We start from the raw sequence: 14,312 nt of genomic DNA, 5'->3' as shown, positions 1-14,312 counted from the left end.
CCACACAGACAGACACAACCCTTAGCCACACATAATCAAAGTTTTAAAAAGAGTACAGCACAAAGACAAGAGATGATCCTCCAGGGAGAGAATTTGAGATGGTATAGGAGAATAATGTTTATCTTTAAAGCTAAATTACAGGTATAAAAAAAAATAATAAAAAAACATCTAGCTGAGAGAGAGAGAGAGAGAGAGAGACCCATAATGAACCTGTCTCAACAGAATCAACCCTGGACAGCGTGCCATAGGGAGTGGTGCTTGCCCCTCGCCTGTCTAGCTGCTGTCAGGGGGAGTGAAAATGATCAACAAAGGCTCACTCCTCACCCCCCCTCAGCCAGACAGTCTGTACACACGGCCGGGAAAAAACAGTTCAGCTTACCCTCACTCATCAATACACTGGCGATTAGTAAGTTATATTTCTTTATGTATTTCACAACATAAAAAAGGTGTTATATTCATCTTAACGTTAACCTAACCTAACCTAACCTAACCTAACCTAACCTAACCTAATCAAATCCTCTAGGTAGCGTCAAGGTGGTTAATCCTATAGTGATGTAAGCTGGGGGAGGGAAGAATCTTCAGGTGAAATAAGCTAGAAGAATCTACAGGTGAACTAAGCTGGGGAGAGGACCAATCTTCAGGTGAAATAAGCTGTAGGGACGAATCTTCAGGTGAACTAAGCTGGGGAGAGGACCAATCTTCAGGTGAAATAAGCTGGTGAGGGACGAATCTTCAGGTGAAATAAGCTGAAACCACCAAAAAACACACCAGAAAAAGAGACCAATCTTCAGGTGAAATAAGCTGTGAGACAATCTTCAGTGAAATAAGCTGGGAGGACAATCTTCAGGTAAATCAGGAAGGGACGAATCTGCAGGTGAAATAAGCTGGGGAAGGAGGGAGGAGATTCTTCAAATACCTATTCAACACAAAACTCAACCAATCAACAAAGTTCACACACCAGGTCACCACATCTTTGATCAGTGACCTTAACCTATTTCGTAAGTCAGGCTTGAAACTCTGCTGTGAGACCTAACTTTACCACTGCATTTCTCTCCACTCTTACGTACGGTACGGCCAACTGGGTACGGCCATCTGGGTACGGACTAAGGCCATCTGGTAGTCTTACGGGCGAGAGATCGTTTCTGCTAAGTACCTAGAAAATGAACTCACTCTTTCTTTCTTTCTTTCTCACCCACGTATTATTATCTATCTCTCTCTCTCTCTCTTACCTATAGTGTGCTTCTCATACGTACTGTTCTCTCTCTCTCTGTACTAACAATAACCAGGTGTAACAATGCGTTTCAGTGGTTCATCCCCCCCCCCACACACACACACACATACCTTACAGGATATAACAATGAAATCCGGTGTTATAACCTTCCAAGGAATGAACTAAGTCATACGGGTTCTGGCAATCATTACACCACGCTAAAAATTAAAAGGAATTACGACTTGAAATTACAAAGTCAACAACCATGACACCAACGACAATTAAACTGACGAGAGAAACAAGGACATATACAAACACTAACATACTATATTAACAATGACAAAAATTATGACAAAAACAATAATGACCAAGATGATGACGACAAAGACACAGACACTAACGACAGAAACGAACAAGACAAATAAATTAAGACCAAAATATTCTAACTACTGAAAAAATGACAAATATTATAACAAACAATAATAAAATAACGATAAAAAAAATAACGAAAAAAATAGTATTCAAAAAACCGTAATTAAAACAGATAAAAGATAATGTCAATAACAACCAGAAAGACAAAACAAATAAACAAAATACCCCCCAAAAAAATCATAATAAACACTCCAAAAATAAAAGTAAATCTCCAATTAAAAAAAATAAATAAATAAATAAAAACCTAAAAAATAAAAAATAAATAAAAAATAAAACAAAAATAAAATAAAATAAAATAAAATCAATACACTAAGGTGACCACACCCCCCCCACACCCTCACCGCGAACTTAGTAACTCAGGCCAGATTAATTAAACCGTGACGTCAGCACATTTGCCTCCAAGACCCCAGATGCAATTTGGAGGCGAGGAAAAGTGGTGTGTGGGTCTTTATCCTGTGTAACAAGATGACCTGACTTAACGGCTATAACATACACTGGTACACTGCTAACCTGACCTAACCTAACATAACCTAACTTGACCTAACCTAACCTAACCTAACCTGACCTAACCTAACCTAACTTGACCTAACCTAACCTAACCTAACCTAACCTAACCTAACCCAACATAACCTAACCTAACCTAATCCAGACCTTAACCTTGGCCTTACTCCACTCCATCTTACTCCATCTTTACCTTACCTTTACATCTTTACCTTATCTTACTCCAACCCAACCCAACCTGACCTAACCTAACCTAACATAACCCAACCTAACCGCACTTGACCTAACCTTACCTTACTCCACCTTACCTTGCACTCCACTACTCCACCTAACCTAACCCTTACCTTACCTTAAACCTTTTACCTTACCTAACCTAACCTAACCTAACTTGACCTAACCTAACCTAACCTTACCTTACCTTACCTTACCTTACCTTACCTTACCTTACCTAACCTGACCTAACCTGACCTAACCTAACCTAACAAGTACGCTTTTAAAGACATTAGTAACAAAAAATAAAGGAAACAGTAAAAACAAAAAACAGTCCCGTTAACTCATTACTTTTAACAACATTCTTCCAAAAAAACGGTGACCCAGGAAACGGCAATGAAGGCAACAACACCACAAACGATGCACCACATAAAAAAAACAGGACCAAACACCTTAAAACAAAACAAAAACAGAGAAAAACAGCGCCGTTAACTCATTCTTTACACACACACACACACACACACACACACACACACACACACACACCAAAATTCGGGAGGTCAGGAGGCGACACTAAGCGACATGTCAAAAATCCTAGAGACAAAGAGCGTGGACGAAGGTAAACAGAGGCGCGTGGGAGCTGCACAATAAAGCTGGGATGGGCGGGCGCGGGCTGTCACACTACCCCCCACCCATTCCCACCCATCCCTCCCCCCTCCCCACCCGTCTCCCTGGCCTGCTACAACAAAGACTCGCGCCAAAAATGATCCCGCACACTTTTTACACTTCCCGCCTCGCGCCCATATAACCGCTTCTGGCAGTCACTATCAGCCAGCCGGACCCTCAAGACATCACCTTCCTCTTCCACTACATCAGACACACTGTAGCACGGTCTCAACTTATAATGCGTCTTATTACTGCGTCGCACATATTCTCCACCACTGTGCCTTTGTCCCCAACACTGCGTCACAGTCCCCAACATTGAGTCACAGTCCCCAACACTGCGTCACTGGGACTCGTGCTGGACAATCGACGCTTCACAGACTTCCAGAGAGAGAGAGAGAGAGAGAGAGAGAGAGAGAGAGAGAGAGAGAGAGAGAGAGAGAGAGAGACTGACTCAAACGCGCCAAATTCATTCCCTTGATTAATCCCTTAAACTGTTAAATCCGCTCACTCGAGGAGAAAAAAAATAAGATAAATCCTTTAAAGATTTTTTTTCCACTGGGTTATAAATGGCCTCTTAAAATCCCATCTTTCCTGACTTGACTGAAAGTGATTATTGCGAGTGAGGGAGTTGTTTTGTCCTCAGATCATCTCAACGTAGTTTTGGTCAATTCCAGGTCGTTATTGTTTGAGAGAGAGAGAGAGAGAGAAAATTAACTTATTCTTAACAACAGTCTAGAGTAAGTTGAGTTAGGTTAGATTAAATTAGGTTAGGGTGGTCAATCTTCAGATGAAATAAGCCGGGGTGTCTAATCTTCATGTGATCCGTCCATTACAACATGATCTCAGGTCATGTCTCCATGAACCACCGGCCATTACTGTTTCTTGCTTCTAAGATCTTCTATATAAAGATAATGAGATAATAACACCACACTCTGGGTAATTCTGTCCACCCCCCCACAGCGTACAGGTACAATAAAACAATTAATTAATATTCAGACACCACCAACGACACCATCACCATCACCACCATCTCTCCCTCATCACCATCACCCCTCTCACTACCTTCCCCACCACCACCACCTCCCCCTACCATCAACAACGACCACCACCAAGATCTCCTCCCTCAACCACCACTACCACCATCTCCCCACCCCACCAACACCTCCTCCCCACTAATACCACTACCACACCTCCTCCCCACTCACTACTACCACACCACTACCACACCACCACTACTCACACACCACCTCCCCAACCACCACTACTACTATCTCCCACTCTCTATCTTCCCCACTACCACCACTACTACACCACCACACCTGGGTCAGCAGAAGACACTGGCATATAAATCACCTGACCTTGCCCGGCGTGCTCACCAATTAAAGAGGTAATCTGCTTAATACCTGGAGGGGGAGGGGAGGGAGAGGAGGAGAAGGAAGGAGAGAGGGAAGGAAGGAGAGAGGGAAGGAAGGAGAGGGAGGTATGGAGGAAACAGGGAGAGAGGGTGTGTGTGTGTGTGTGTGTGTGTGTGTGTGTGTGTGTGAGACATTGAGGTAGACAGACAAGACAAACATCACAGCAGACAGAACCATCACCACTACCACAGCAGACAGGCAGATACACAGACCACCACCACAGCAGACAGACAAACACACACACAGACCGCCACCACCACAGCAGACAGATAGACACACACACACACACACACACAGACCACCAGCACAGCAGACAGATACACACACACACACACACAGACCACCAGCACAGCAGACACAGTATTTGCTCAGCTCAGATAAAAGTCATAAAACACACCACTGCTGCACCTCAAAGGTTCTTCACACTTAATTGAAGCCGAGAAAAAACAAGATTCAACCACGATACGTTTTCTTTTCATCTACAAGTATGAGATTAGTGTGTGAGACGAGGGACGAGGGCGAGATATATGAAGCTGAGATTAGGATTGGATGAGATGTGAAATTACAGGGTTTGAGATTAGGAGTTGGTGGAAATGAGATTATGATAGGAAAGAGGTGAGATTAAGACATGACAGAGCTGAGATTAGGGCACGACATGAGTGAGATTAGGATATAACAAAGAGCTGAGATTCGGACATGACTGTAATGAGATTAGAGTGGGATCGGGACAGGTGAGAAGGTATAAAGTAAGTGATTAAAGGGTGTGTTGAGTCGAAAGGTGAGACTAGCCGGAAGGAAGGTTAAACTTATCTAGGTCTTAACAGGGGAAGGGAGAGGGTGGGAGGGTGTGGTGATAGTGAGGGAGAGAGTGGGCGGGTGTGGTGAGAGTGGTGGTGGTGGTGGGGGGGGGGACTACCAAACACCACCTCTCCTTAATAAAAAAAAGACCCCCCCCCCCTTTTGATGTGGTCCCTCCCAAAACTCTGCCTCCTCCTTTCTACAAGACCTCATGTCCTTAACGTGGTCAGTGTCGGTGGGGTAGAGTGAGACCTGGGATGTGTAAGGAGAGCCGGTGTGGAGTATTGTGTGTTATCCCGAACAGCTGTGGTAGCGGTGAAGAGGAGGAAGAAGAAGAAGAAGAAGAGAAAGGAGAGAAGGAGGAAGAAGAAGAAGAAGAAGAGAAAGAGGAGAAGGAGGAAGAAGAAGAGGAAGAAGAGGAGGTCGTCGTATCAAGGCTGACTGTAACCTCCCACAATATACAACTTGGGTCGAGTGTTTGAGCTGCCGAGGGAAGAGGAAGGGGGGGGGAGGAGTAGGAAAAAGGAGGACGAGAGGAGAGGAAGGAGGAGGAAGAAGAAGGGGAGGGGGAGGAAGAAGAGGAAGAGAAGGAGCAGGAGGAAGAGGAAGCCACACTACTGTACACTGACCACAATGATACGTGTCTGAGTTGCCTCCAGGCCTCCCACCTCCACATGGGTACATCCATAAAAAAAAACTCGTCTGTCTGTTCGTTCGACGGTTTATCTATCTGTTTTTATCCGTCCATCTGTCTGTAAAACACCTATCTATCTATCTATCTATCTATCTATCTATCTATCTATCTATCTGTTTAAGCTTGAATTAATCAATGTAAGGTATACTATCTAGTCACCTGAAGATTAGACACCTCAGTTTATTCCACCTTTACGCTTAAAACACCTTAACACCACCTGGGGGGAGGAGGGTAGATTAGATTAGGTGAGGTTAGATTAAATTAGGTGAGGTTAGATTAAATTAGGAGAAGTTAGATTAGATGAGGTAAGATTAGATTAAATTAGGTGAGGTTAGATTAAATTAGGTGAGGTTAGATTAAATTAGGAGAAGTTAGATTAGATGAGGTAAGATTAGATTAAATTAGATGAGGTTAGATTAAATTAGCTGAAGTTAGATTAAATAGGTGAGGTTAGATTAAATTAGCTGAAGTTAGATTAGATGAGGTAAGATTAGATTAAATTAGGTGAGGTTAGATTAAATTAGCTGAAGTTAGATTAAATAGGTGAGGTTAGATTAAATTAGCTGAAGTTAGATTAGATGAGGTAAGATTAGATTAAATTAGGTGAGGTTAGATTAAATTAGGTGGTTGGAATTAAATTGGGTGAGGTTAGATTAAATTAGGAGGATTAGATTAGATGAGGTAGATTAGATTAGATTAGGTGAGGTTAGATTAAATTAGGTGAGGTTAGATTAAATTAGGAGAAGTTAGATTAGATGAGGTAAGATTAGATTAAATTAGGTGAGGTTAGATTAAATTAGCTGAAGTTAGATTAAATTAGATGAGGTTAGATTAAATTAGGAAAAGTTAGGTTAGATTAAATTAGGTGAGGTTAGATTAAATTAGCTGAAGTTAGATCAGCTTGGTGAGGTTAATTTAGATTATATTAGGATAGATATAGGTGAAGTGAGATTAGATTAGGTTAGGTTAGGTTAGATTAGGTGAACAATGGTGAAATTAATCATGAGGTGTCACAAAGCTGGAGAGACAGATCCTACTATTATATTCCCAGCGTGGCCTTAATCCCCCCCCCTTACAGTAACCACAGGATATAAACACTCGGCCTTAAATTACCTGGTAGAGATATATTCAATGATATCAAACTACCCCACAATACATCCAGTTTCACCACCAAATTAAAGGTGTGGTTTTGTGGTGGGATAAGGGATTTTTTTTTTTACGTTATTTTGGTTTGGTTTTTAGGTTAAAGGATTTTGTATTCGTCTCATGAGAGTTTTAGGGTTGGATAAATAGTTTCCTACGTACGTGAAGTGTGTTTTATGGTTGATTAATACAATCCCTATAGGCCTACCCACCTTTATAAAAAAAGCCTTAGGCCGCTCATCCATACTCAATAACAGAGAGAGAGAGAGAGAGAGAGAGAGAGAGAGAGAAAAAAGATGATGATGATGATGATGATGATGATGATGATGATGTCAACAGAGTATCACTCCATTTAGTACTGTGAAAGTATACAGTAAAAAAAAAATTATATAAATGCTGTAAAAATAACGCCACGAATAATAGGCATCTCTTTTTCACAGCTGTCATTTACACCGAGTGGGAAAAATTACGTTATAATTTTTTTACGAAATAAATAACAAACACTTAATTTGATGATGTGATAAATAAGCTTTTATATTAAGCTGTCAAGCCCATCAAGCAGGAAATACTAAATAGACAATTTTTACCCAACCAAAATAAGTCTTCTCTCTGACACATACGAAAAGGAAAACTGATGAAAAAAAATCACTAAATAACACAAAAATAACAACAGACATTAAAATAACATAAATAACCAAAATCACTAAAACAATAACCACACTTAAATAACCCAACAAAAGCAAACGTAACTAATTAAACAAAATCCCCAATTTAATAAAAGTAAATCATTAACCTGGGTCTTCCTGGGTAAGGCCCGCTATAATCTGGGTCACTAATCACCATTTAATTTCAGTGGGCGGTAATGGCAGGACCCGTGACCAGTCAGTTAGTGTCGAACGTAGAGGAGCAGCCAACCACTCCAAAGGATCTCTCTCTCTCTCTCTCTCTCTCTCTCTCTCTCTCTCTCTCTCTCTCTCTCTAGGACGGGTCGAGCTAGGTTAATGCCGTATATTTATCACCTGAAGATGGGATGGGATGGAGTGGGATGGGATGGGATGGGATGGGATGGGATGGGATAGGATAGGGATGGATGGGAGGGATGGGATGGGATGGATGGGGGGATGGGATGGGGTGGATAGATGGGATGGGGGTGGATGGGATGGGATGGGAGCAAAGGAGGTTCATATAGGTTTGGTCATGCCAGGTGAAGTGATATGAGTTTAGGGGATAGGTATGTAGAGGAGCACACACACACACACACACACACACACACACACACACACACACACACACACACACACACACACACACACACACACACACACACACACACACGAGAGAGAGAGAGAGAGAGAGAGAGAGAGAGAGAGAGAGAGAGAGAGAGAGAGAGAGAGAGAGAGAGAGAGAGAGAGAGAGCCCCAGCAATATAGAGGTTTAAAATAGAGACTCCAGTTGGAACCATTTAGGCAGACAAGGGTAAGAGGATGATCTGAACTGGAGGGCTTTCAGGGTAAGTAAGATTAACTCACACTCTCTCTCTCTCTCTCTCTTTAACTCTTCCTTTCTATCTCTTCCTCTTTACCACTTTTATATCTTTATCAATCTCTCTCTCTCTCTCTCTCTCCTCTACAACGAGAGTGTCGACAATGGCACATAATTCGCCCGGCTTATGGACCTGTGCCTGGCAAAGTGGCATTATTTTGCGGTAGTTGAAATTCTTTATTATTTTGAGGCACTGAAGAGCTCGACCTTGACCCCTGTTGACTATATACGTCATAAGGTCAAGCTAGAGCCCTTGAATCAATAGGTATTGTCTGGGGAATAGTCCTAGTAGTATAACCATAACACCACCAGCTAGTTGTGTGAGGTAGTCCTAGTAGTATAACCATAACACCACCAGCTAGTTGTGTGAGGTAGTACTAGTAGTATAACCATAACACCACCAGCTAGTTGTGTGAGGTAGTCCTAGTAGTATAACCATAACACCACCAGCTAGTTGTGTGAGGTAGTCCTAGTAGTATAACCATAACACCACCAGCTTAGCTGGGTGTGAGGTAGTCCTAGTAGTATAACCATAACACCACCAGCTAGTTGTGTGAGGTAGTCCTAGTAGTATAACCATAACACCACCAGCTAGTTGTGTGAGGTAGTACTAGTAGTATAACCATAACACCACCAGCTAGTTGTGTGAGGTAGTCCTAGTAGTATAACCATAACACCACCAGCTAGTTGTGTGAGGTAGTCCTAGTAGTATAACCATAACACCACCAGCTAGTTGTGTGAGGTAGTACTAGTAGTATAACCATAACACCACCAGCTAGTTGTGTGAGGTAGTCCTAGTAGTATAACCATAACACCACCAGCTAGTTAAAGGAGGTAGTCTAGTAGTATAACCATACCACCACCAGCTAGTTGTGTGAGGTAGTCCTAGTAGTATAAATCCATAACACTACCAGCTAGTTGTGTGGAGGTAGTCCTAGTAGTATAACCATAACACTACCAGCTTAGTTGTGGGAGGTAGTCCTAGTAGCATAAATCCATAACACCACCAGCTAGTTGTGTGAGGTAGTACTAGTAGTATAAACCATAACACTACCAGCTGAAGGTGTGAGGTAGTACTAGTAGCATAACACCACCAATGGGTTGTGTGAGGTAGTACTAGTAGAGCAACTATAACACCACCAGCTGTTGTGTGAGGTAGTCCTAGTAGTATAACCATAACACCAACACACAGTGAGGTAGTCCCAGTAGTATAACCATAACACCACCAGCTAGGCTGTGTGGAGGTAGTCCTAGTAGTATAACCATAACACCTCACCAGCTAGCCAAAGAGGTAGTCCCAGACAACCACAACACCACCAGCTAGTTGTGTGAGGTCCTAGTAGTAAATCCACATAACACTACCCACATGTGAGGTAGCCTAGTAGAGCACCGAGCAACACCACCAGCTGGGGTTGTGCAGAGGTAGTACTAGTAGTATAAACCATAACACCACCAGCTAGTTGTGTGAGGTAGTCCTAGTAGTGGCACCACAGCCACCACCAGCTAGTTGTGTGAGGTAGTCCTAGTAGTATAACCATAACACCACCAGCTAGTTGTGTGAGGTAGTCCTAGTAGTATAACCATAACACCACTAGCTAGTTGTGTGAGGTAGTCCTAGTAGTATAACCATAACACCACCAGCTAGTTGTGTGAGGTAGTCCTAGTAGTATAACCATAACACCACCAGCTAGTTGTGTGAGGTAGTCCTAGTAGTATAACCATAACACCACTAGCTAGTTGTGTGAGGTAGTACTAGTAGTATAACCATAACACCACCAGCTAGTTGTGTGAGGTAGTACTAGTAGCATAACCATAACACTACTAGCTAGTTGTGTGAGGTAGTACTAGTATAGTATAACACCACCAGCTAGTTGTGTGAGGTAGTACTAGTAGTATAACCATAACACCACCAGCTAGTTGTGTGAGGTAGTACTAGTAGCATAACCAAACACAGGATACAGTAACGGGACATAGCAACAACATCAACAGAATTAACGGAGGGATAAATCACCATAATTGGCCCTTCACATAGCAGGTTCGTTATAAGGGGCGTTATTCGACCACGACAGTACAGTATCTGGAGTACAATACAGAATATCCTTACCTAACACCCGGGGATGAACTACATAATACAGCTGATGTATTTTGTTCTTACCTGTAAAGAAAGAAGTTCACTTTTAATAACAAGGAAAATAAATGGAGTAAGTAACTGGAATCACATGAAGATTAGACACCCTAGTTTATTTCACCTGATTATTAAAACACACTAATGCTACACTAGGTTAGGTTAGGTTAGGTTAGGTTTTAAGTTTTTCTTCATGGTCACAAAACTAAACTAATTCATCTAAAAGTAATAATTTCTCGAACTGTTAAAAAATGAAAACTAAACTAAAGCGATTTTTTTCCCTATATTAACACGTCGTCTGGCGAAGATCACACTCGTCTGTAGTTTCCTCAGTAAATTAACCTGAGTGATGGTATAGTTACTGAACAGAAAACGTACGTGTGTGTGTGTGGCTCTGTGTGTGTGTGTGTGGCTGTGTGTGTGTGTGGCTGTGTGTGTCGCACGAATGAACTAACTAACAAACACAAGCTGTTCCCCAGTCCAAATTTTTTGAGGGAAATAAAAGATACAATTAGTTTGAGCGAATAAGATAAAGAACAGAATTCACACACACACACACACACACACAGCCACACACACACACACACACACACACACACACACACCCACACACACACACACGCACACACACACACACACACACACACACAGCCACACACACACACACACACACACACACACACACACACACACACACACACACACACACACAACACACACACACACACACACACCACACACACACACACACACACACACACACACACAGCACACACACACGCCGCACCCACACTAAGACTCAACTAGAGGAAAATAATGGATACAAGGAGACCAGATCTCACACTGCGGCACCAAATATCAGCAGCAGTTAGCGAGCCGCCCTAGACTCCCCGACGCCAGTTTGTAAATATTTCTCTCTCTCACGTAAAAACAGACCACACTAGCCTCTATTTACTCACGTCTAATCGACCACTCCAGCCGCCTCTCCTCTCATCATCTTCATCTAAGGAGACTTAACACGTTACTCCATCATCCTAATCTTAAATTCTAACCCATTCAATCCAGTGCTTTAGTGTTTCTCTTCTCACGCACGATGTATTCAACCCTCCCTTCCCACACACACACACACACACTCTCACACCTCTCTCACACACACACACACCACTTGATTCTTCATCTTCACCTCAGCTCAAGTACTACGAAAAAATCCGAGTACTTATCCCAGCGTTGCAGACTATGTTCAGATGGTATAAATACCCCACTTAAGGCTGAGTCCTGAGAAGAGGGATTAGAATGAAGAACCTCTTGGGGAGGTGTATAGTGCTTAAGAGATCCGATTATGGATAGAACGCTTTGACCCTGTAACTTACACACCCTGGATTAAGGGATAGAACGTCTGAGACCTGCAACTTACACACCCTGGATTAGGATAGAACGCTCTGGACCTATGCAACTACACACCCTGATTAAGGGATAGAACGCTCTGGACCTATGCAACTTACACACCCTGGATTATGGATAGAATGCTCTGGACCTATGCAACATTACACACCCTGGATTAAGGGATAGAACGCTCTGGACCTATGCAACCACACACCCTGGATTAAGGGATAGAACGCTCTGACCTATGCAACTACACCCTGGATTAAGGATAGAACGCTCTGGACCTGTGCAACTTACACACCCTGATTAAGGGATAGAACGTCTTGGACCTGTGCAACTTAAGACAACCCTGATTAAGGATAGAACTCTGGACCTATGCAACTTACACACCCTGGATTAAGGGATAGAACGTCTGGACCCTGTCAACTTAAGACACCCTGGATTAAGGGAGAACGCTCTGGACCTGTGCAACTTAAGACACCCCTGGATTAAGGGATAGAACGCTCTGGACCGTGCAACTTAAGACACCCTGGATTATGGATAGAACGCTCTGGACCTATGCAACTTAAGACACCCTGGATTAAGGGATAGAACGCTCTGGACCTGTGCAACTTAAGACACCCTGGATGAGAAAGAAAAACGCCCTGCTGGTGTTTGATTTTGGGGGTCGTCTTTCTCTGCCCCAGCATCTCAGTGTACGTACAAGCCTCCTGGGGGTGACGGCGTGAGCAAGAAAGGGTAATCATTTATTAACACACCCTAGCTTATTTCACCTTAAGATTAACCACCCTAATGATAACCTAACCTCTCTACCTAATCTACCTTAACATTACCTAACCTAACCAAACATTACATAACCTAATCTAACTTAACCTAACCTAACCAAACACAGCAATCCCAACCTAACCTAACCTAACCTAACCTAACCTAACCAAACCTAACCTAACCTAACCAAACATTACATAACCTAATCAAACTTAACCTAACCTAACCAAACCTAACCAAATCTAACCTAACCACCGTACTTGTATTAGTTAATCGCCAAATTCCTGAAGGTATTTCCCTGGTTGGCTCCTGAAGACATCTACAACGATGAAGTAAGAAGGAAAGAGTGGATGAAGCGAATGGAAAAAAGAAAAGAAACTAGGCTGAGAGAGAGAGAGGAATAGCAGTATAAGGGAAAGAAAAGGAATAGGCAAAGGGAAGGAAATATAGAAAAAGGGGCTGCAGAAAATAGAAGAAAATACAGAAAGAAAAGAACCGGAGAAAATGCAGAGGAAAGTTAATCAAGGTAAACACACACACACACACACACACACACACACACACACACACACACACACATACACTTTACACTTAGATATAATTTTATAGTTGGAGGCGTGATGTACCTCGGTTCCAGAGTTCACCGCCGCCTGCCTGTCTTACTGCCACTAGAACTCAATATCGACGGCGGCAACAAACCTGGACGGTACTGGACGATAACAAGTCCTGACGGGTACTGAACGACGGTAACAAGTCCTGACGGGTACTGAACGACGGTAACAAGTCCTGACGGGTACTGAACGACGGTAACAGTCCGACGGGTACTGAACGAGTAACAAGTCCTGACGGGTACTGGACGGCGGTAACAAGTCCTGACGGGTACTGAACGACGGTAACAAGTCCTGACGGGTACTGGACGACGGTAACAAGGCCTGACGGGTACTGGACGATGGTAACAAGCCGACGGGTACTGGACGACGGTAACAAGTCCTGACGGGTACTGAACGACGGTAACAAGTCCTGACGGTACTGAACGATGGTAACAAGGCTCGACGGGTACTGGACGACGGTAACAAGTCCTGACGGGTACTGAACGACGGTAACAAGTCCTGACGGGTATTCGACGACGGTAACAAGTCCTGACGTGTACTGAACGACGGAACAAGTCCTGAGCGTACTGAACGACGGTAACAAGTCCTGACGGGTACTGAACGACAAAGTCTGACGGGTACTGAACGACGGTAACAAGTCCTGACGGGTACTGAACGACGGTAACAAGTCCTGACGTACTGAACGACGGTAACAAGTCCTGACGGGTACTGAACGACGGTATTAAGTCCTGACGGGTACTGAACGACGGTAACAAATCCTGACGGGTACTGAACGACGGTAACAAGTCCTGACGGGTACTGGACGACGGTAACGTCT

This window comes from Homarus americanus, unplaced genomic scaffold (assembly GCF_018991925.1).
Source record: "Homarus americanus isolate GMGI-L3 unplaced genomic scaffold, GMGI_Hamer_2.0 scaffold52627, whole genome shotgun sequence".
Classification (NCBI taxonomy): domain Eukaryota; kingdom Metazoa; phylum Arthropoda; class Malacostraca; order Decapoda; family Nephropidae; genus Homarus; species Homarus americanus.
The sequence above is the reverse complement of the archived record's forward strand: the minus strand, read 5'-3'. Positions refer to the sequence as shown.